The 24560-nt window shown below is 47.3% G+C and overlaps 1 long non-coding RNA gene across 2 annotated transcripts in view; it reads right to left on the bottom strand.

Annotated features, from left to right (window-relative positions):
* Nucleotides 1-24560, bottom strand: part of LOC129048695 (uncharacterized) — a 32112-nt gene that overhangs the window by 1463 nt on the left and 6089 nt on the right. Inside the window, exons 2-4 of one of the 2 annotated variants that reach the window (XR_008511240.1) lie at nt 9581-9775; nt 9400-9486; nt 1-1213 (exon numbers count right to left, since the gene is read on the bottom strand). The exon at nt 1-1213 is cut by the window's left edge and continues 1463 nt beyond it. This is a non-coding gene — a long non-coding RNA (uncharacterized LOC129048695). The remainder of the gene's footprint in view (nt 1214-9399; nt 9487-9580; nt 9776-24560) is intronic. The other variant, XR_008511239.1, reaches the window with a different exon arrangement.

Below are 24560 nucleotides of genomic sequence, written 5' to 3'. Positions count from 1 at the left end.
CAGCTCTCCCAGTTATTAGTGGTGTGACCTGTGTGTCCTTGGACGCATTACTTAACTTTTCTGGGCTTCATCTTCCCCATTTGCAGAATGGGGATCATTGTGGTATCTGTCTCTTGGGGTTGTCTTGAGAATTAAATGAACTAATATGCATATGCAAAGTGTTTAGAGAGGCACCTGATGTCAACATCTTCATAGATATTCCCCTTGGCCAGGCCCTGTGCTGGACACTGGGAATCCCAAGACGAAGACCCAGTGACTATACCTGGGGAACTCCCAGTGTGTGGGTGAGGGACTATAGGGCCAGAGCCCTGTCAGCTCAGGGGAATGGGTGGGGGTCTGCTCTCAACCCTTGAGAGTCCCATCAGCAGCCATCATGGATTGGCCCTTGAAGCCAGATAGCCTGGGTTCAAAGCCCTGCTCATCTCTGCGGCCTTGGGCATGTCATTCACTCCTCTAAGTCCTAGTCTCCTCCTCTGTGAAACAGGGATAATTAGGGTGTAAGAGGTATATGAGTTCCTGGTCTCTGGAAACACTCTCCATTGAAATGCCAGCATTTATTACGATAGGTCTCCAACTTGAGGTTGCCACAGGGTATGAACTGGGCTAGGGGGTGAGCTGCTTGCTTCCCAGTGTGTTAGGTGAGGTGAAGTCCAGGAAGAATCTACTAAAGGGCCATGTGAGGGCTTGTGGGCATCCTGCTCAGACCCCAAGTTGATGGATGCAGGAATGTCTGAGGTGCAGGGAATGCATGTCTGTCCCCAGCTATCCCTCCCGCCTTGTAGGAATGTCTCTGCTTGGGAGAACGAGGCTAGACATTCATCCTCCTGAGCTGTTGGAGGCCACTAGCCCCACCCAGAAGCAGCACCCTCAGGACTAAGGGCAGAGCAGGAGCAGGAGAGGACCACAGAGGGAACAAGGGCAGAGGTTCATGGAAGGAGAACTGGTCAAGGCCTTGGGAAAATCCAACTTAGTAGAGAGCACGGACTCAATCAGATTTGGGTTTGCATCCTGAAGGGGCCTCTTATTCTGTGTGCCTTAGGAGAGCCGACACCATGGCCCTGCCCTTCTTGGGTTGGTTGGAGGCTGGAAGGGACAATGTCCAAGGAAGTGCTTTGCCAGCCTCACCTGCATCAGGCCGGAAGGAGGCTCTTCTCTCCAAAGGGGAACGTCACCTCAGGACCTTCAGAGTTTCTCTTGTATCTCTTGAGCCTGTCTGACACAAAAGCAAACCATATCAGTCCTGCCTTCAAAATATATGCAGAATCCAGTTGCTTCTTACTGTGGATGCCCTAAGCTAAGATTCCATCATCCTTTGCTTGGATTGTTGCATTAGTTTCCTGGCTACCTTCTCACATCTTCTAGACCATTTCACCTAGCAGCCAGAGTAATCTTTTTTTTTTTATTTTTTGTTTATTATTTATTTATTTATTTTTGAGACAGTCTTGCTCTATCGCCCAGGCTGGAGTACAGTGGCACGATCTCGGTTCACTGCAACCTCTGCCTCCCAGGTTCAAGCGATTCGCATGCCTCAGCCTTCCAAGTAGCTGGGGTTACCGGTGCCCACCACCGCACCTGGCTAATTTTTGTATTTTTAGTAGAGATGGGGTTTCACCATGCTGGACAGGCTGGTCTCGAACTCCTAACCTCAAGTGATCCACCTGCCTCGGCCTTCCAAAGTGCTGGGATTACAGGCGTGAGCCACCACACCCTGCCCAGAGTAATCTTTTAAAAATATGTCTCATCAGGTCATTCCTTGATGGCTTCCTGAGTCTCACAAAGTGGAACCAGAAGTCCTCTCCAGGGCTTTATACGATCTTCCCCATCCCTCCTCCCTCCTCCACCTGCCCCCTGGCCTTGTCTCCCTCCTACTCTCCTACTAGCTAACTTTGTTCTCACAGACAAGGCCTCCTGGCTCTCCCCCAAATACGCCAAGTATCCTCATAGCTCAGGGCCACCAGGCTTTCTGTTCCCACTGCCTGCTCTCCACACTCTGTTCCTGGACCCATCACTTCATCCAGGTCTGTGTCCACATGTCCCTTATCCACCAGCCCTCCCTGTGGTGACTGTCCTCTCCTTTGCTATGTAATTACAGTACTTATCTTTACTCAAATATTTCAGAGTAGTTACAGTTGTAGTATTAGTGTGTGTCTCTGTCCACTACATGGAAGCTCTATGGGAAGAACCATGTCTGTTTTTTCCCTCTTGCATTTCCAGCCCCTAGGACAGTGCTTGGCATGTAGTAGATACTCAGTGAACCCCTGCTGGCTACACTGAGTTTGGACACCAGGGTTCAGTGAGGCGAGCTCCCTAGGCCGTCTGAACAGGATAAGGGAGGAAGGACTCAAGCCGGCCTTGTTTGTGCTGGGTCTTGCACACAGAACTGAGACTCTGTTCATACAAAATCTGGGGAGTGGCAACAGGCCACTTTCCAGATGTCTCATGGCCAGGCCCAGGAGGCTCCTGGCCTGGAGGTGCATTCACTCAGATACAGTCTCCATCTGTTGTGAGAGAAGGAGCATGCTCAGGGCTTTTGGCTCTTTCTCTGGGATGTGGGGTCAGGGGCAGGTGCCAACTGGAACCCTAGAGAAACTAGATCTGTTCAGGAGGCTGGTGGCAGGGGGAAGAAGGGAGTCTGTTACCTCAATGAAACACAGGGACTCTGGTTTTGGCTTTGGTCCTGGCTTGGCCACTAACTCACACTGTGACTTAGGCAAGGGTTTGTCCTACTCCTGGGCCTCAGTTTGCCCATCTCTGAAATGGGCAGTTGGCTACAATAAGCTCAAAGAGTAGCTTTGATTGTGATCTGCCTTACAAAAGAGGAAACTGAGCTCCAGAGAAGTTTGGCAACTAGCCTAAAGTTATGCAACATCTGTAATAAATGTCCTGGGTATGGATTTATCCCTGGCTTATTTGCTACTTCCCAGTAGAATGGAAGCTCCTGAGGGGAGGGGCTTTGGCTCCAGGCCCTTGACTCCCACCTTTTCATCCCCCGGCACACCAATGTTCAAGTCCCAACTTAGCTGATCTTTTCTCAAATCTAGACTTGTTTCTCCAATTAGGCATTGAGCCCTTCTGGGCAGGAACTACAGAAGGTTTCTCTTTCTCCCAGTTCTTCAGGATGAGACAGCCAGCAGGTGCTGGATGAAGGCTTGGTGAATAAGAGAGGGAGTCAGGTTGCCCAAGGCCACAAAAGGAGATGGCAGCAAAGTCAGGATCCCCATCAGGTCTTACTTGTTTCCCTGGAGCTTCCAGATGCCAGGATTGGGATCTTTCATTCATTCATTGACTCATCCAAAAAATATTCACCAAGTGCCTACTATATGCTAGTTGCTGCTGGAGTGCTAGGAATATAGCAGCATCAAACCAGGCAAGGGCCCTGCCCTCAGGAGATTCCATTCCAGTGGGAAGCAGCAAATATGCCAGGGACAGATCCATATACAAGACAATTGGAGATTACTGTGACAAGACCTATGAAGGAAACAAAACAACCAGGCAGACAGTGATGCTGATTTAGGTCAGGTTGGTCAGGGAATTCCTCTCTGAACAGCCGAGATCTACAGGACAAGAAAGAAAACCATACCAGGCAGAGGGAAGAGCAAGGACAAAGACCCTGAGGCAGGGAAGATCTCGGGGTGTGTGTGGAAAGGAAAGAAGGCTGGAAGGTGGTGGGCTATGTGGGGAGCTGGGGAGGTAGGCAGGGGCTAGATCATGGCCCAGCGAGGAGTGTGTGTTTTATTGGACGTGAGATGGGAAGTCATTGGGCAATCTGAGCAGAGGATTAAAATATGTGATTGACATTTCTACCAACCATTCTGACCCTGGAACTTCTTGCTGTTGCCAGTTGAGGAGTCACGGGGTTCTGTGGTCCCGGCTCTGGGGGAAGAAAGCCTCTGCTCCCAGGAAGACAGAGATTGTAGGTGGCTGGCAGAGTCTGGGGCATCTCACCAGAGCACAATGCCTCAGGTTCTGGTCCAAAGGTGCCCAGCCTGCGTGCCAACCCCACCCCCAGCATCCTACTAACCCCCGCACATCCCAGGGGTATTCCAGAAAACCGCGCCTGCAAGATGTCTAGGCCCCCACTCCTTGATTATATTAATGCCAAAATGTATTAAAGAAGCGTGGTAAAAATGCCATTCTAATTGTTTCGTATACACGCCACTGGGAGGGAACTGATTGGACACAGCTCACAGGCAGTATGTTAATACGCTATTTTCATATGATGATAGCTTTGCATAATCTTCCCTTCTCCCAGCTTTGCAGGGACCTGTTGTTAACCAAGCCCCAGGAGAGAGGGGGAAAGGCAATTTGACTTCAAGTCCACTCCCCGCCACATTAATTAGTCATGTGGCTGGGGAAAGGTGTGCTCACTCAGTACAAAGTAGACTTTATAATTTATACACCAGCTGTTTCCGTCCATTCTCCTCCCTGCCTGCCTCTAATGAAATCGTGTTACCAGAGAACTGACTGGCGTGAATTGAGCCTTTAATCCCATTGACCCTGGCCTGGCTGGTAGGGCCCAGGGGAGGGGAGCTGGGGCTTTTCGGCAAGGGGCTGTGATGAGAAGACCCTGCCTCCCCCCACCCCAGCCTGCAAGCCCTCACAATGGAGCAGCTTGGCAAAGGCAGGGGGTGCTGGGAGCTGGGGGCCTGCCTGGCTGAGCAGCCCTCTTGGGGATTCCTGGAGGCTGGGATGGCTCACATTTATTGCCTTATCTTCTGAGATCCAGCAAAGCACAACATTCTCATCTAGGTTGTTCCTTTACTTAGAGAACAGGGCAGGCCAGACTGCACAACCAATGAGCTAATGCTTGCTTTTCTGGCCATGGGGGCTGCTGGGAAAACAGAGGCACGATTCCATGGAGGGAAATGCTACCCTAGCCCCCAGCAGCACACCTACATTCTTCTGATCCACAGCAGAGCCCAGGGCCCCTTTCTGGAGAGGAAAGACAGGGCAGAGATGGGGACAGGCCCCAGTCCTGCTTGCGGTCTATGGCCCCAGAAAGACAGTGCTGAGAATCAAGGTCAGAGAATGCTTCTCTTTCCCTAACCTCCCACCCCACCCAAAAGAAAAACAAGCAGGACCAGGAGGCATCCAGAGCCACTCAGCCACTCAAGCAAATGCTGCAAAGCAGGGCGCATTTGGTGAGCAGGAATAAACACAGCAATTAGCACCATGGCAGCCTCTTAAACAACCTCTTAAACAAACACATGGGACCAAGTCAGCGGTGGGGGAGGTTCACGCATCTGTCGGAAGGGCCAGAGGCTGCAGAGAAGATTTGATCTGAGGGAAGCTGAAAATAAGGATGGTGAGGCTAAGTTGCTGGGACTGGGCCCGATCTGAGGGTGGTGACAGAGATAGGGTCAGGTGCTTGAGCTAGGGCTGGAATGCTGCTAGAGTAGTAGGTAGTGCAAGGGTGGTAGCAGGGACGTTGATGGGATGGGGTAAGGTAGGGACAGGCTGGCTTCCTGGCTGCCATCTTTAATTTACTGGGAATCCCAATATCCTCGTGTGAATGTGAGGTCTCTGCCTAGGAAGGCACAGAGAGGTGAGATGCGGCACCCCCAGCCACGCTTCCAGTGGGCGTCCTCTACCCAGGCCCAGATACACTCCAGAGCCTCCTGCCCATTGCCGGGCCTCTGCTCTCACCTCTCCCCCATCTAGAATGGCAGCTCTCTTCTGCTAAATCCCAGGTCCTTTAAGACTCAGACCCTGTGTCACCTCCCCTAGCCAGGCTTTCTTGACTCCCCAAGCTCATCTGTGCTGAGCTCATCATAGCCCACTCCTGGATAGCAAGGATCATGTCTGCATCCCTTGCACCAAGCACAGGGCAGGACAAGCTGACCTTAAGTGGGTCTCCTCCCTTGGCCAGTCTCCAGTTTACCGATCTGTAAAATGGGTTTGATGATCTATTAGAGTCACTCTGGTTGCCTGAGATCCCCAGCTGGATTCTCTCAGGCCTAAAACCACACTCTCTCCCCTCAGACAAGGAAGGGAACATTTCAAAGACACTTGACTGTGTTGTGGGCATCCAAGCTAATTTATTAGCTCTGAAATAGCCAAAGTACTTCTTTTGCTTAATGGCATTAAAAAATAACCCACACACCTGTGACCAGTCCTCTTTTTAATGAAAGTGTGGGGAACATCAGGGGAACCTATCCAGGGAGGGAAAATGAAGTTGTCATTTTTCAATGTAATTAAACTTGGTTTTCAAAAATCTCCTGATCTGAAATGTGAATTACGCTAATTACTTCTGGTGGCTGCAACATTGATTTCGGTGTTACAGTTAATGGACTTAATGGACTCTGCTTTTCCCTTAGATGTGGCTTGGGCCTCTTGCCGAAGGTCCTGTTTGCCTACCGCGAGGGGCCTCCTCTGGACCCTCTAAATTCCCTATCACCAGCTTCTGTTGCCCAAGGCACTCACTGGGTTGGTTGCCCCAAGTCAGGCCTTGACTCCGGGCATGAGGCCTCAGGAGAACAATTGCTCTTTCTTCCTTTCAGTGAATGTGGGTCAGACACCAACCTCACAGAGGTTGGTCCCAGGAGGGGACACAACGAAGGAAAAGGCAGGTGGCCCCTGTTTCCGGAGGGCAGGTGGCCTGGAGGAGGCCTGATAGGAACCTGTGGAAGACCTCAGGCAGGCAGGGCTGAGGTTTGGAGCCTGAGGCTTTCTCTGCAGTAAAAGCATTCAGTGATGGCTGGTGGGGGTGCGGGAGGGTAGGAGCAAAGGGATGGTGGAGGAGGCCAGGGAGACCTGCTCCCAGAGGAGGGCTGTAGGAGCTGGCCAGGAAGGCAGAAACTGGTGTGGGCAAGGCAGGGAGGTGAGCCCACAGGGTCAAGAGGAGGGCTGGGCATGGCCAGGCTGCAGAGTTCACTCTGGGCAGCAGTGGGGATGGTAGGGGCCTTGGAGGCCAGGGCAAGCAATATGGATGTGGTCTTGAGTCTTGGCCAGAATGAGATGAAGCCCCGGTGTGACTGTACAACCTGGAAGCTGGAGGCCCTCCCTCTCTCAGGGAAGACTGCTTCCGAGGGCCCTGGGGCAGGCCGGGTTCAGGGGTGCCGCCCCTTTCCTGAGTGCCTAGAGTTCCTCCACCAACATGTCTTCTTAACTGGGAATTGGCGTCCTTTCCTGAAGGCTTCATAGAGGAAGCCTTTGGTGTCTTCTGACCAAAGGGTCACAAAGTATGGGACCCTAGCAGTCCTGAGCACACACCTGACTCCTTTACAGATGGGACCTGGGTGGTCCCAGATGTTAGCCCCTAGGGGAAGAGGGCAGGCTCCCTCCAGGATGCAGCCACCAAGGACACAGTGACCAGGCAGAGCCAATCACACGTGGGGAAGAACCGGCCAGAGAGCCCTTTGCAAGGAACCTCAGGAACTGAGGCAGGAATGCCAACTAATCCCCGCCCCCAATGGGGGTTTTGGCCACCGAGAGACATCCCCACATTGCTGCCAAGAGACCTGGGTCCTGGGGGGCTGACCCTGGAGATTAGGGGTGGGGTGAGGGGTTGGGCAGCCTGGAATGGAGGGAAGGGCCCAACAGAAGGAGGCAGGGCCTCCAGGGGTGGAACACAGAGGTCTTGAAGAGCACGGTGAGAGGGGAGGTGCGGTGGTTCATGCCCGTAATCCCAGCACTTTGGGAGACCAAGACGGGTGGATCACTTGAGATCAGGATTTCGAGACCAGCCTGGCCAACATGGTAAACACCCCATCTCTACTAAAAATACAAAAGGTAGCCAGGCGTGGTGGAGGGCGCCTGTAATCCCAGCTACTTGAGAGGCTGAGGTGGGAGAATCACTTTAACCTGGGAGGCAGAGGTAGCAGTGAGCCGAGATCGCGCCACTGCACTTCAGCCTGAGCGACAGAGTGAGACCTTGTCTCAAAAAAGAAGAGAGAGAGAGAGAACAGCAAGAGATGAAGCTGGCCAGGGTCAGAGTGAGAGAGGCCTTGACTCCCGAACAGAGGAGTGTGGACTTGAACCTGTAGGGGGTCCTCCGGGCAGGGGAAGGAAGGACCTGCCTGAGAAGAACACCCTGAGGGCAGAAGGGAGAGTGATGATGAGAAGGCAGCTGCTGGAACCCGTGTTCCTCGCAAAGAGGGCCTGATCTCATTTCTCCACCTCTCCCTCAACCTCCCCCATCTGACTGTTAACCATAGTCACCTCACACATTTCTCTCAAATCCTCCCAGTTCTCTCCACCCCTGCCTCTTACCCCGACCCCTCAGTCCAGTCACCTTCATCTCTCTCCTGGGTTACTGCAAAAGCCACTCTCCCAGCCTCAGGGCCGCCCTCTGTATCCCCTCCTCCCAATGCCAGCCTCGATGAGCTTTGGACCAGGAGGTCTGACCTGTCTCTCCTTTTTTAAAAACAGTAGTGGCTAACACTCATGTAGTGCTTGCCACAAGCCAGGCACTTGCAGCAAGTGTATGACTATTGTAGGTGAATGCACTATTTTGAACCTAGCCACAATCCTATGAAGTTGACACTCTTATCAATCCCTGGGTTACATTCGAAAAACAGATCCTGAGAACTTAAGTAATAGTCCAAGGTTACACGGCCAGTAGGTAGCCAAGTGGGGGTTTGAATCCAGACCCCCTCCACTTCCACCGTTGACCTCTTTCACCCTGCTCTCAACAGTGACGTCAGAAAGAGCCTGATCATGTTTGAGTCCTTACAATCACCTGCAAGGCCCTGTGTAACCTGGTTCCTTTCACTTCTCTGCCCTCCTCTCCCACTACTTCCCCCTCCTCTCTCCATAGCGGCTTCATGGCTGTCCCTTGAACATGCCAGACCTCAGGGCCTTTGTACTTCCAATTCCTTCTGCCTGGGATTCTCTTCTGTATGTCCGCTTGCCTTGCTCCTCTGCCTCTTTCAAGTCTTGGCTCAAATATTGACTTCCCAAGAAGGTCTGTATTTAAAATGTAAAATTGGAACTCCTGCCCTGAACTCCCTATTTCCCTTCCCTGCTTAATTTTTCACATGGCACTTATCACCTTCTGACATATTATACAATTTGTTTATTGTGGAATTTGTTATCTTTCTCTTCCCATGGAAGAGAATGGAAACTTTAGGAGGACAAGGATTTTTGTCTGTTTTGTTCATTCAAAGATTCCTTCTGCTCAGAACAGTGCCTGAGACATGGTAGTCACAATAAATATCTTTTGAATGAATAAAAGTATCTTCACACTTCTCTACCTTTGCCCAGGTTGCTCTGCCTCCTTGGAATGCCTTTCCCCACTGGCGCATGTGAGACTCCAACACGCTCTCTCTGTGACCTGTCCAATGGCACTCTGCCGAGAAGCATTCCCCTAGGATGGTCCCAGCTCAGTGACCCGGTCCTATGCTACCAGCCACACACGCACTGTCTCCCCATGCACTGTGATCCCTGCATTTGACTCACCACCAGTTGAGATGGGGATGTTCTGACGGGGGGCAGGTAGGTGCTCCATTCAATGCTTTCTCTCAGAAGGCACACTCCCTTGATGCTCTGGAGACAGGAATGAACCAAATCTCATGTAGCAGAGGTACCCAGGGAAGAGGACATCAGCTCCCGTTCCCTGCACCTGTGGTTCCAGACTCACCTTCGCAGTTCTCTGGGACTTCGCTCCCTTGGCTTCTGCTTCCACTCCCAGGACTGTCAACTCTTCACTTCAAGTCCTGATCTTCAAACTGTTATGCACCCATCTCCAACCTGTTCCCACCTCCATCAGTCTAGCTCCAATTTAGCTCTGGGCCCAGAGTCCAAGTTCACCATGTTTAGTTGTGGAGGTTGTATGCTGCACAATTCAAAGAGGGGGCATTTATATTGTGGTCTGTGTAAATAGCACTCCCTGGTGCCCATATGATGCAAAATCAGCACAACACTCAGACCTGCTGGACCCCATCCACAGTGCTTCCTTGGGCAATGTCTCCGTTGAGACAGCAGCAGGGTTTAGACACCAGCCCTGTTCCACTGATGTCAGAATTTACCTGCCCTGCTGCATACAACCTCACTGCATTGTCTTGAAAAAAAAAAAAAAAAAAGGAAGATTCTAGGAAGAAGGATCATCTGTTTCTGAGTCCTTCTGCCCCCTTCTGTGGGAGAGGCTAAGCCTGCAGCAGAGCATGGGGAAGCAGCCGGGAGCAATCTCCTACCTGGACTAGGACTTGAACCCTAGCTAACGAGTTTCTGGGCCCTATATACTTGATGGAGAGGCAAGAAGACCCAGTGTGCAGGGTACTTTGGGGATCATCCCTCGACCAGTAAGATATTTTTGATGTGGTATGATCACTCCTCATCATGTGGGTAGCAACATAGTGCCCCCTGGCCACCCCTCACCACCCCACTTCCCAAAACCAGCACTAATTGTACTGGCTCAGCCCCATCTAGTTATGTCACCTGCATCACTCGAGATAGCCCATCAATTTCCCCATCTTCCTCTTTGGACACAATACAGACTCAGGGCATAATAACCATTATAATCACTTTCATTTTTCCATTTATGAGTATCAGCCACACACAAGCAACTTACTAATTCATGTATGAGATGAAGATTGTCATTATCTCCATTTAAAAAATGTACAAATTGAGGCTCGTGAGGTTATGTGACTTAGCCCAATTCACAGCAGCAAGTGGCAGAGCTAGAATTTGAACTCAGCTTGTCTGGCACCACATTCTACAGGCTTAACCACTCTATTTCTGTCTCCAAAGCCTCTGGATGCTGAACAGCTTGTTGAATACACAACTAAACTGCCCAGCATGTAGGTGCTGCAAGGTGGGGATGTTGCCCTGTGCCCCCAAGTTACAGCCCAGGCAAAGCGTGACCTGCAGTAGGGTGAACTGGGTGAGGGCTATTCCTATGCATATTTGAGGGTCTAAGGAACAGAACATGGAAGCCTGGGCCTCTCTTCTCCCCAGAAGCAAATACCTGAGTGAATTTCTCATTGAGCTGAAGTCAGGACAAATCTGCTTCCACACAGGTGTTAGGTTATTCTCCCTGTTGGCTGGAAATTCGACTGCGGTTGATTTAAAATCCCAACACCTGTGTCCATCACCTGAGCCTCTACCATGATTACTGCCCCTATAAAGTTCCTAATCCCTGTACTTACCCAGTGTCCTTACCCTCTGACAGGCCAGACCTATGTGAGCAGGGAGATTTGGTTATTATGTAGAAGAGTTATAATAAGAAATATGACTGCAAAAGCCAAGTCAGTTGAAATTGGACTATAATTAAATGCTTAGAAAATTCTATGCTTGGCTCATTTTAAAATCAAGTGCTTCTTTGTAGCAATTTCCTTTCTTTAATTACAATTTCCTGTCTAGTTTGACATTTACAATGCAATCTTGGGGGACATGTTTGTGATTTATTATTCCTGCTCCTATCAGGATATCACTGTGCAGAAATGAGTTTATAAAATAAGAGCTCAAATTATTATGGCCTTTGACCAATAAAGCAGGCTCATAATTTCAGGCCTGAGAGAAGATTACCATTTTTGACAACCCAAGGCAGAAATACTGGAGAGGGGGAGGGCACAGTTTGGGAAATTCACTCCATGTTCAAAAACACCGCATTGTCTCCTGAGGGAAGGCCAGCTTTGGAAGCAGAACATATTAATAACCCCTCAAATTTATACGAGGCTTTGCAGCTTTGAAGAACTTTCACTGTCATTGATTACCTCATCTTTGGAGGTAGACAGGTAGGTGTCTTCATCCCCCTCTTACAGATGATGAAACTGAAGCCCAGAGAAGTTAAGTGACTCGCTGAAGGTCACACAGCCTGAAAACAGCGGTCTTTGAAACAACACTCAGGTCCAATCCAGTGAGTCCTTTCCCCACAATTTAATAGCTGTCTCTAAAGGCTTGAGAAGTGTCCTGAGACATGAAAGATGCCTTCAGTGCATCTCTGGGCCGGGAGCCCCTCTGCTTCCCACAGCAGGAGCTCTGACCAACCCCCAGAGCAGCACATGTCCCGTGACTCACATATGTGCAGCCAACAGAGGCCACGGGGCCTCCTGGCCCCAGCCCATGAAAGAGGTGCCATCACTTCCTTTTATCTGTTTCCTTTCCTCTTGAGGCTTTATCTAGAAATTTGGGAGTATTGTGTACTCTTGGCCCGCAACATGCTCTTTTACCCCTAGGCTGCAAAGTGAGACTCCAAGCCAAGCACAGGAGGGTCTACCTCTGTGTGCACATGTGGATGTACAATTGCTCAGCTACGTGTGTGCCTGGATATCCACAAATGTTTGGAGGTGCTGTGTTATCACCTGTGCACATATTCAGGGCATACATCGTGTGGTAAGTATAGGTAGATATGTGGGTACTGGTATAAAAGTGTGCATTATCACCCCCATCCATTCTTCCTAATCTAAAGAAGAGAAGGCCAAAGTGGACGACACACCAAGTAACTTTGGCAGGCCAGGCGCGGTGGCTCATGCCTGTGATCCCAGCACTTTGGGAGGCCGAGGGGGGCAGATCACTTGAGGCCAGGAGTTCGAGACCAGCCTGGCCTGTCTCTACTAAAAATACAAAAATTAGCTGGGTGTGGTGGCAAGCGCCTGTAATCCCACCTACTCAGAAGGCTGAGGCAGGAGAATCACTTGAACCCAGGAGGCAGAGGTTGCAGTGAGCCAAGATCGCACCACTACACAAAAGCCTGGGCAACAGAGTGAGACTCTATCTCAAAAAAAAAAGTAACTTTGGTGCACTAAGTGCACCAGAATCATGAAAGACTGTTTCAGTCACCTGGGAAGACCTTGAAGGGAATAAGGGGAGAAGGAAATTGGGTCTCCTAGGGGTTGTCTGTGGACCCTTCATCCTTTTATTTCCTAGAATGTGCTGTGGTAAAGGTGCCAATCCACCTGGTCCCCAGCTGAGGGTGGACGGTGACTTCTGTTGAGGTGGAGCTCACCCACCGGCCCTTCGCTGAGGCCACAAAGTCTCTGGGGGTGTGAGCCTCCCCAATCCCACCTTCCAGATGCCAGCTGGCTATGCCCTCTGGTCAGGAAGGGGGTGATGCCCTTGTGATGATCACAAGGGGATCACAGGAGCTAGGGCAGGTCTGAGGAGTCCAGGTGTGGGTACAGTGAATTGGCCGCACCTCTGGGACATCCAAGGGGAGGTGTCCAGGGAGAGGTGTGTGTAGATCTGGGAGCTGGGAGAAGGTCTATGCTGGGCTGTGGTTTCTGGCCCTCTGCCCTGCCCCCTTAACACCTGCTCTGTGATTTTCAGCTTTAATGTCCCTCCCCAGGTGTGATGGTGGCTGTGCAGCCAGGATCAGAACAGATCAGGGCACTGGAGCCAAGGCCACCACAGAAGCAGTGGGTGTTACAGCGCCGGGACCAAGGTGGTCCCAGCAGCTGGTTGAAGGCGCGCTTGTGGAGCTGCTGGCTGAGTTTCATTCATGAACAAGGCTTCTGGGCCCAGAACAGGGGTTTCTGGGGTGCCCTCTCCTGCTCCTCCTCCTGGGGAGGAGTGGAAATTGGGCTTCCTCTTTGTCTCACTTGAAAGGAGCCATTATGGGAGGTAAATCCCCGTCGCTGGCTTTTGGCCTCAGATTAAGTCTGTCCAGAGACTCGTTTGTTGCCTGTGAAAATCTCTTTATTACTTCAAAACAATTTTAAGGCAGAATGCATTAAGATTTCTGAAGAAAGAGAAAGAAGCATATCCCCACACCGGGATGCTGGTTATGAAGTTCAAATGGATGGGGCAAGGCAATCCTCTTACAGATGGGGGAGAGGCTCAGGCCCACCCCTCAGAGTCCAGAGGAAGTGCCTGACTGAAAAGCAAAGCAGCTCTCCTAAAGGCCACCGCCTGGGCTGGCCTTGCCAGGGCGGCTCGGCACTCACTTCCTTCCCCTGCACATATGCACCCACATTCATTAATGCATGCACACTCACAAACGCACTGCCCCTTCCTGTCAACAGCTACTTCCTTGAATCATCGTATTGGCCAGGGAGGAAGCCTGGGTGGCTATTTGATCCCAGTTGTTCAAAGGAGAAAATCAAAGCTCAGACAGGGAAATGAACTCTTCCAAGGTCGACCAGGACCAGAGCTGACATCTTCGCCTTCCAAGATCAGGACTCTACCTCTAGAACTCCCCGGACCAATAAGCAGTCCTGAGGCTCCTCCTTGGTTCCTGACTCCATGAACAAGGCCAACCTGGCCCCAGGTGGGCCTGAGACTGTGAGGCCTCCGACCCCACCCTGCTCAAAGAGACAAAGGAGTAGAGCCCATGTGAATGTTGCCACCCTAACTCCATCCCATCCCTCTCCTGCAAGGGCCCTCTCAAATCCCAGGACCAAGCAGGGAGAAAGGCAGGAGGAGATGAACCCATAGAGATCCATCCATCCATGCATCCATCCTTCCATCCACCCAGCAAGGTCAGCTATGTGGGTTGCAGCAGAGAGTAAGGAAACCACAGTTCTGCCCTCAAGTCGCTCGTGGACTTGAGAAGACATAGTCACTGCAAACCAGTGTGTTAAGTGTTGTGACAGGAAAAGCACAGGGAACCAAGGGAGCACAGAGTCACTTATCCAGCTAGGGGTGAAGGCCTCCTGAGCCTTAGCAGGTGTGAAGGAGCCAGCCCATGAGAAGAGGAGAGGGCACTTGAACAGAGAAAGGAGATTGGATGATGTGTGGTCAGGTGCCTTCAATATGTTTGGTTGAGGAGGTCAAGGGGGAGGGAGGCTGGGGCCCAAGGACTGCCTCTGTTGGGTGCCCTCAGAGTTTAGGAAACCTTGGTGTGGCCTCATCCAAAGCCCATTAACCTTGATTCCACTGCATATCCAATGCAATTCCACCATTGCACATTCATCAATGTGCTTAAAATATAACTATCTCTGGGAAGAATACTCCAAAGACATGTGCTGCGCTTTACACTAAATGCTTTGGGGATATCATTTCCCTTAGAGGTAATGAAGTAGGTACAAATTGCTCTATGTTACTTCAGATTCAGGCAATGACATGTTTTCTTATTTGTCTAACACAGATTAAATCTGGCACTGGCCAAGCTCACCAAGATGGCAGGAGATTCAATACCAGTCATTTGTAGGGGGCTATCTCTCTCCTCCTTTTAATTTTACAGAAACTCAGGGGTTACACATCCCAGAAAACTAAAGAGGGCTTCATTCCTAGATATAGCTGTGTTTGCTCCTGATCTAGGCCCATTTAAAGGCAGGTGGCTCTGCTGGGACCCACTCCCATGGGGTTGGAGCCTGGTTCTCAGCCTTCCACTGCTCCTCCACTGGAGCTAGAAGCATTATCTCTAGGCTGTCCTGGGGCTTGAAGACAGATCCTGTGGAATAGAACACTTGAGGGACCTCCCATCTGAAGCTCATAATTTGGTCTAGAGGCCTGGGGATCCCCTTTGGCCATCCAAGGTCTTGGGTTGTGGACAAGCCTGGCACCATGCACCCTCCTTGCTGGCCCACCAAGGAGGGCCTGGTAGCCTGCTGTCTCATTGCTCTCCTGCCAAAGGCCCGACCAGCCCCTTGATCCCCTGCAAGCTGACCTAGCTCTGTGACAATTCAGAAATTGTGCATTCAGTGGGAAGATTAGGCCTGATTAAGAAATTTGCACTAATGAACTGTGCATAATTGGATTTGGGGAAGGACACAAAATGGGCTGCTTGACATTCCAGGGTCCTCAGCAAAGTCCTGGGGCCTCCCTGGATCCTCCCCACAAAGCTGGCCATACCCCCAGCCCCTTTGCCCCCAGTGCCCCAGCCTTCAGCCTCTCAGCCTAGTAACAGAGAAGTTATCTGCCTAATCAGACTAATTAGCACTGGGGACACAAAGTCATAATCTACAAAGAATGCAAATGCCAGTTTTACAAAATGAAAACGCCATATGTGCAGTAATTAGCAAACCATGGGCACATTTTATAAATCATATTTATTAGTTTGTAAACAAATCAAGCTCTAAATGAAATGAAAGATGCCATTAACTGAGACAGCAGCAGTGGTAGTGCTGAGCAGGCCTGGAAATGGGAGACTGGGGGTACAGGGTAGAAGCTGACCCCAGAGCCCTGCCTGGGAGCCCACCAATCTCCTGTAACCTCCCCCCGACCAAGAACCCTGGTGTGGGTGCCAGGGGTCTGTGTCTTGGCTCTCCAGGATCTATGGCCCACTTGCCCTGCCACCAGAGCTCCTGCCCACCTGCTCAGCATCCCATGACTCTGGGCTGGTTATTCAAACCAGGGCTTAAACAAGTGCTTGTTCCTACGTGAAGACAAGATGGCACCTGAGCTCTGAGCTCAGCTCCAGGCCCCTCTTGCCTATGTTTTGGAACCCCTGGCCTCTTTGTCTACTTACATATCTCTGGGGCTTGAGGAAAAGAAAATATCTCAATTGAAGGACCTTTATTTACTGACCATGCCTACTGCCCTGCTTCTCAGCCTCTGTTGTCCTTGGAGAAAAGCTAGGGGAAGGGGGCATTTCCAGGTTGGTTCTCTCCTGTGGTGCACTCATGTATTCGCCTATCTATCTGGCTGAGCTCCTGCTGTGCACTCAGCCCTCCTCAGGCACTCAAAGTGTTGACATGCAAATATGAAGGTAAGTCTTAGCTTTCCAGGAGCTCCAGACTAGGAGAAGGGCTCTGGGCATTGACTGTGGCCGCCATGAGTGTGTTCTGCTCAGCACATGATCCTATCTCCTATCTTTGGTGAACTATTCCTCCTTTCCTTTGGAAACACTTTTCTGCCCCATGTGGCCATGATGAGGCTATCAGCCTAGGTGCCCTGGCACCTCCTCCACAACAAGGTAAGCACTCAGCCCAAGATGAATTAGTCTTTCCACTGCACACCCTGGACCCGGTGACACAAATTAGGCCCATCACATTCCTGATCCACCTTTTCTGAACAGAAATAAGGGAATTTTCAACTTTAGGATGGTATAGTTGGTTCACACTTTGATCACCTGGTCTGGTCTATACAAGAAACAATGACAGTAAATTATTTAAAGAGAACACCAAAGTTCATAGCCATGTTCAAAAATAAGATTAATATCTCCATGAACCAGAAATGGAATAGAAATTTAAAATGATAAATGGAACCAAGGCCATAAGTTTGCTGGGCTCTGGGTCTAGCATCAAACAATGAGGTCGACAGTCCAATCCCAGTAGGTTAGAGGAGACGGGGTGCTCCTAAAGGGTGGGAGGAGTAAAGATGCAACTCTGTGGTCAGGAACAAAGGCTAGCTGCCTGCTGACTCTGTGACTGTGACTATAAGTGTGACATCCCCCACTACATCCAAGGGAAAGGAACGGCAAGCTACTATGTAAGACCTGGTTTGGGATGGGAATAGGTGAAAACAGAGAGGGGAGAGAGAAGAAGAAAGGAGAAGGAAAAGACAAAGGAGGAAGAAGGAAAAAGAAAGGGAGAAAATCCTCACTTAAAATGAGCCTACAAAATCAATATTCCAAGTATATATAAAGGGATTTATTGCAAAGAAAAAAATCAACAATCCCAACAGAAATGCACTCTAGATAAAATTAATATGACTGAAGAGTCTGACAGTGACATTGGGCATGTTTAATTGGTCAAAGAGATAAAGGTAAAAGACTCATTAAAAGAAAACAAGAAAGTTACAAAATAAAAACAGGCATAAATATCAAGTGTTATGAAAAAGAATCAATTAAAAATCTGGGAGAGGAAAGATACAATTATTGAAATTAAATGTTCAATAGAGGAAATAAACTCCAGACTGGGCACACTTAAAGAGAGAAACAGAGAATTGAATTGAAAACTACTATTGGAGAAATTCACCCAAATTGCATCACAAAGAGACAGAGTTATACACACATACACACACACATGCATGCAATTGAAAACCATGGAAGTTACATTGAAGAGTGCCAACAGGCATCTAATAAAAGTTTCATAAGAAGAAAATGAAAGAAATAGTAGAGAAGCAATATATAAAGAGATAATTGTCAAGAATTATTGAAAATTGAATCAAGATGTAAGTTTTTATATTCAAAATTATACTCTGTAGTGGGTGAGACAACTTCAAATAGATCCACATCTAGAAACATTATAGTGCAACTTCAGAACTTCAAGAATTTAAAAAGCCATTTAAAAAGCTACCAGAAGGAAGAGACAGGTCGCAAAAAAAAACAAACAAACCACAAAGACCAATACACAGGGTTATCTTCACCAGCAGTAGATGCCAGAAGAAAATGAAATAATATCTTCAAGGTGCTGAGGAAAAATAATAATCAATCTAGAATTTTATACCCTGCTAATCTATTATCCAAAAGTGCAAGCAAAATAAAAGCCCTTATAGACATGCAAAGACTAAGTGAATACACCCCCATTGCCCCTCATTGACATAAAGATGTCCCTGTAGTAAAAAGTAGACACAAAGGAAAAGCAAATGGATTGCAAGAAACCATGGATGACCACAGGAAATGATAAAAAACATGTTGGTAAATTCAATTAAATCTTGACTATAAAAATAATACCTATATTTTTTATGCTTAAAAGAAGCTTTTTTTTTTTTTTTTTTTTTAGAGAAACTAACTTCTATAGTGTAAACTAAACCTCTAAACAAAGATAATGAAATGGATGGGGATGTCCAATATAGCACCACATGAAAACAAGAAAAGGAAATCTCCAGGATCAGAAAAAGAGTATATTTATTACTCAGATGGCAATCAAGAAAGATGCTGTAGGATCCCATGCTGCTGGTGGTGGTGGTAAGAGAATTCAAACACAAATATATGGCACAGGGGCTGCTGGCTTGGTATTTAACACCCAAGCAGGGACTGGAGATTTAGCCTCTTGCCCATGAAAGACACAGAGCTGGAACTAAGTCTTTTGTATGTGGCTGGAAGCACTGAAGGCTGTCATCTATTTTCTTTAAAAAAAAAAAAAATGGAAATAGAAAAACTAAACCCACAAGCTCAGGAGGCAACAGGAAAGTGTATTGTATGTCTGCAGCAATGAATGGGGAAAAAGTCCATGAGAGGCCAGGTGTGGTGGCTCACACCTGTAATCCCAGCACTTTGGGAGGCTGAGGTGGGTGGATCACCTGAGGTCAAGAGTTCGAGACCAGCCTGACCAATATGGAGAACCCCCATCTCCACCAAAAAAAAAAAAACCAAAATAGCCAGGCGTGGTGGTGCATGCCTGTAATCCCAGCTACTCAAGAGGCTGAGGCAGGAGAATCACTTGAACCTGGGAGGCGGAGGTTTCAGTGAACTGAGATTGCGCCATTGCACTCCAGCCTGGGCAACAAGAGCGAAACTCCATCTCAAAAATAAATAAATAAATAAATAAATAAATAAATAAATAAAATAAATAGTCCATAAGAAACGGAAACCTTGGGAATGGGACAGAAGTAGATATAAAATTCGAATGTATACTACCTGTGTGAGAGGGTCCACAAGCTGAGAGAATAAGAATTGGTCTAGGGAACCCAGCAACAGCAATCATGAAACTGCTCAGAAGGAATATTTTGACAACTATAACACATGGGACTCTAATAAAAGCACAACCCCTGCTAAAAACAAGCTCAATAAAAATTTACAAATGACACAAGGAAATAAGACACCACAAGGAAGAATCAGCAGAAATAAGATGGTTCAAATATTTCTGATACTAGTTTCAAAAGAAGAGAGAAGAAAGAATGGGAGAAGGCATATTAGAAGAGAAAATGCCTAAGAATTTTCCATAACTGAAGAAAGAGTTGAGTCTTCAAATTGATTAAATCTCTTAAATCATGAGAGGGATAAAGAAAATAAATTCATAGTACATACATTATGAGAAAACTTCAAAACATCAAATAAAAGACAAAAGCAACTAGGGGCAGCAGAATGCCAAAAAAGCAAGCTGGCAGCAGACTTCTCAGCAGCAAAATTGATTCCAGAAGACAGTGGAATAACATCTGTGAAGTACCAAAAGAAAATAACAGGTAATTTATAATTTATTGGAAGAAAAGGCAAGATAAACATGAGAAAAATCCAGAGAGTTTACTATTCACAGTTCTGTGTAAATTAAAAGACAAGGAGTGTACCTTACTAAGAAGGAAATTGAAACCAAAAGGAATGATGAACAAATAAATTAGAAAACACATTTCATTAATCTAAATAAGCACTGACTACAAAAAAGACATTTTTTGAAAGAGTTAAAAGCAGTGTAAAGCAGAAATATTTAATTTATTAATTTATTAATTTATTTTGAATTTATTATTATTTTTTTGAGATGGAGTCTCACTCTGTTGCCCAGGCTGGAGTGCAGTGGTGCAACCTCAGCTCACTGCAACATCTGGCTCCCATGTTCAAGCAATTCTGTTGTCTCAGCCTTCCAAGTAACTGGAATTACAGGTGCATGCCACCATGCCTAGCTAATTTTTGTATTTTTAGTTGAGACAGGTTTCATCATATTGGTCAGGCTGGTCTTGAACTCCTGACCTCACGTGATCCACCCACCTTGGCCTCCCAAAGTGCTGGGATTACAGGAGTGCGCCACCTCGCCCAGCCTAGAATGTTTTATAATGATAGCAAGAAGATGGGAAGGAGGATTGGAGTTAAAACATTTAAAGATCTTTGTATTATAGGAGGCGAATAAAGATATTGATTAAATTAGACTTTTAAAAAGGTTATAACACCCAAAGCTGTAGAGAGAAGAAAAAAGGTAATAAAAGAACCCAATAAATCCAGCTGAATGTAGGAAAGTGGAAGAAACAGAAAAATACATGATAAAAATTTTAAAAGGTGGTATTAAAAACTCCAATTTTATCAGTAATCACAATAAATTTAAATGACTTAGACACATTTGTTCGGAGATATTCCCAGATGAGATTTTTAAAATCCAGTTATAAGTTGTTCATAACAGACCTAATAGCTAAAACATAATTATACAAAAAGCTTAAAAGTAGAAGGATAGGGAAAGATCATAAATACTAACCAAAGGAAATGAGATGTAGTGACATTAATAGCAACCAGAAGAGATTTCATGGTTTTAAAAAACTTGAGATTTAAAGAGGGTGACTGTTTACTGACAAGAAGAACAATTGAATAGAAATCTGTAGTGATGCTGAACCTGATTGCTCATAATACTATAACCTCCTTAAAGATGACAGAATTATCAGGGAAAATTGACAGAGGATATTAAGCAAAATACATAGCAAAATTGACAGACTTGTGGGAAAAATTGACAAACCTACATTTGTAATGAGAAATTTTAACACTCCTCTTCCAGAAATTGATGAAACAGATAAAATTAATAAGAACATATAGAGTTGAATATGATTGAACAACACAATTAACATTTGTTTGACGTACATATATAAAACTCTGTTTCCAATAATTAAAGAGTACACTTTGTTTTCAAGTGGAATATTTAAAAACTTGCCAGGTGTGGTGGCTCACGCCTGTAATCCCAGCACTTTGGGAGGCTGAGGTGGGCGGATCACCTGAGGTCAGGAGTTTGAGACCAGCCTGGGCAACATGGAGAAACCTGGTCTCTACTAAAAATACAAAATTAGTTGAGAATGGTGGTGCGTGCCTGTAATCCCAGCTACTCCGGAGGCTGAGGCAGGAGAATCGCTTGAACCCAGGAGGCGGAGGTTGCAGTGAGCCAAGATAGCACCACTGCACTCCAGTCTGGGCAACAAGAGCAAGACTCTGTCTAAAAAAAAAAAAAAAAAAAAAATTTGATGGCCATGGTGGCAGGGGCCTGTAATCCCAGTTACTTGGGAGGCTGAGGCAGGAGAATCTCTTGAACACGGGAGACAGAGGTTGCAATGAGCCAAGATCGTGCCACTGTACTCCAGTCTGGGCAACAGAGTGAGACTTCATCTCAAAATAAATAGATAAATAAATAAATAAAAACTGACTATATAATAGGACACAAAGGAAGCGTTAACAGATAATAAAAATTTGATATATTAGTGACAGATTCTATGACTTCAGTGCAATAAAGTTATAAAACAATAAAATTTGTGTCCAAAACACCTCACTTATTTTCTTTATTGTAGTGAACTATATAATATGTATTAAAGAATATGCTTAATACACAGAATTTAAAGAAATATACCATAAACATCTATGTAACTGTCACCTAGATTAAAAAACAGTACATTTCGGCCGGGTGCAGTGGCTCATGCCTGTAATCCCAGCACTTTGGGAGGCTGAGACGGGCGGGTCACGAGGTCAGGAGATCGAGACCATCCTGGCTAACACAGTGAAACCCCGTCTATACTAAAAATACAAAAAAAAAAAAAACTAGCCGGGTGTGGTGGCAGGCGCCTGTAGCCCCAGCTACTTGGGAGGCTGAGGCAGGAGAATGGCATGAACCCGGGAGGCGGAGCTTGAAGTGAGCCGAGATCATGCCACTGCACTCCAGCCTGGGCGACAGAGCAAGACACTGTCTCAACAACAACAACAACAAAAATCAATACATTTCCAGGATCTCAAAACCTTATGTATATCCCTTTCCAGTTGTATTCTCTTCCTGCTCCCTAGGAAGAGGTATCCACCACCCTGACTCTTAGGGCAGAGGTCCCCAACCCCTAGGCCACGGTCCAGTACCAGTCTGTGGTCTGTTAGGAACCAGGCCGCACAGCAGGAGGTGAGCAGTGAGCCAGTGAGCATTACTGCCAGTGAGCTCTGCCTCCTGTCAGATCAGCGTGGCATTAGAGTCTCACGGGAGCTCGAACCCTATTGTGAACTGTGCATGTGAGGGATCTAGGTTGCAAACTTCCTATGAGAATCTAATCATCCCCTGCCCTATCTTTAGGGTACTCATTTTTGTGCTTTGTTCTTACTGTTTTACCACTTGTGTATGTGTTCCTAAACAGTGTTGATGAGTTTTGCCTGTTTTTCATCTTTATGTTAATGGAATCATATTTTCTATCCTCTGCCTGGTGTCTGGTCATGTGCTGGGTACAGAGAATATAGAGTTGAATTAGACAGGAGTCCTCCCATCAAAATGATCATATTTGGTTGCAGAAATAGTAATTGCCACAGTAGGAATTAAGCTGTGGAGTAGGGGTATCACATCACAATCATGTTGTTGAAAAAGAGACTTCTTAAAGGAGTTGACAGTTGAAATTAATTTTAAAATGATTTGCCTTATTTTCCTATAAGACAAGGAAGATAAGAATTGCCATCAGTGTGAACATCAAGTGTAGATCAATTCAGCCTTGTCTTAGTCAAGATTTCAAACTAGCTTAGACCAAAAAAAAAAAAAAGCTAAAAAAATTTACATAAGTGAACAGTCCATGTGATATGACTTCAGGCAAGACTGGATCCAGAAGCTTAATTAATTGCCAGCTTTAATCTCTTTTTTTTTAATTTTAGAAAATAGAGATGGGGGTGCCTCAGCATGTTGCCCATGCTGGTCTTGAACTCCTGGGCTCAAGCGATCCTCCTGCCTTGGTCACCCAAAGTGCTGGGATTACAGGTGTGAGCCACTGTGCCTGGCCTCTATCTCTTTCTATATCTATCAGATAGACTTTCTCTACACAGTGAATCAGATGGTCCTCAAAAACATCAGACTCACTTCCTGTTGGCTTACCATTACCAGTAAGTGGTGCTCTCTTTTGTAAGTTCAAGCCAAAATTCCCAGAGAAGATTCTAACAGGCCCTGTTTGGGCCATGTCCATGTTCCTACATTAATCATTGTCCCTAGAAGAATAAGGTGTTCTTGTTGTTCTAGATCACAGACTAGATCACCTGCCCATCTTATCCAAACCACATAGAACTGGTTCCTCACATGAGAGAAGGATTCTGTTCCCAGAAGTGAGAAAAAATCCTAAGAAGGCAAAGGCAACTGGAGTCCACCTGCAGTATGAGAGGCCACTTTTCATTTGAGAAACCACAAGCTCTTTGGTGTGACTGGGGGGCAGGCTGAAGGGGGATATGATCAGAAAAGAAGTAGGCTGGGGAGGTGACAGAGATGCAGAATGCGTGGACAACCAAGTTTTATTTTATGCTGAACATAACAGAGGTTTTACAGTGATTGGAGAGATTGAAGAAGAGGGTGACAAGTTCAAATGCTCATTTTAGGAGGCTCCCTCTGGGGCCTGCAGGAGACAGGGCTGGAGTGCTAAGACTGTTAAAATAATCCTGGTGAGGAGGCTGAAATGAGATAGCAGGAAAGGCAGCCTTGTGGGGCAGGGATCAGGGCATGATCAGGTAGGAAACTAAGAAAGAAGTCCACACCATAGATGGGGATAATGAAGGACGGGATGATGAAGAGAGAAGAGTCAAGTGACAGTCACGTTTCACATCGGAGTTGCAGGTGAGGATGCGTTATCACCAAGACGAGGAGCCTGAGTTTGATGGGCCTGTTCTGTGATGGCTATGGCTTTGCTCTCTCCCCGGCTTCTAGCCTGGTGTTAGAAACGCATGAGGTTCTTGGTAAACCCTTATGGGTAGACTAACCGGGAATTGAATTGAAATGCAGATTCTAAGCGTGGCTTATGCTTCAAGCTGCAGGTCTCCTTGAGACCCCATCGCCAAGGCCTCGACAGCCCCACTGAAGAGAGCTGGGACTGAGCCTGTGTGTGTGTGTCTGTCTACGTGTCTGTTCCTATCTCTTTGTTTGAACAGGATGATTTTTCGCATACACCCCCTGACC

This window comes from Pongo abelii, chromosome 9 (genome assembly GCF_028885655.2).
Source record: "Pongo abelii isolate AG06213 chromosome 9, NHGRI_mPonAbe1-v2.0_pri, whole genome shotgun sequence".
NCBI classification, from domain to species: Eukaryota; Metazoa; Chordata; class Mammalia; order Primates; family Hominidae; genus Pongo; species Pongo abelii.
This window is presented reverse-complemented; position numbering and strand designations above follow the sequence as displayed.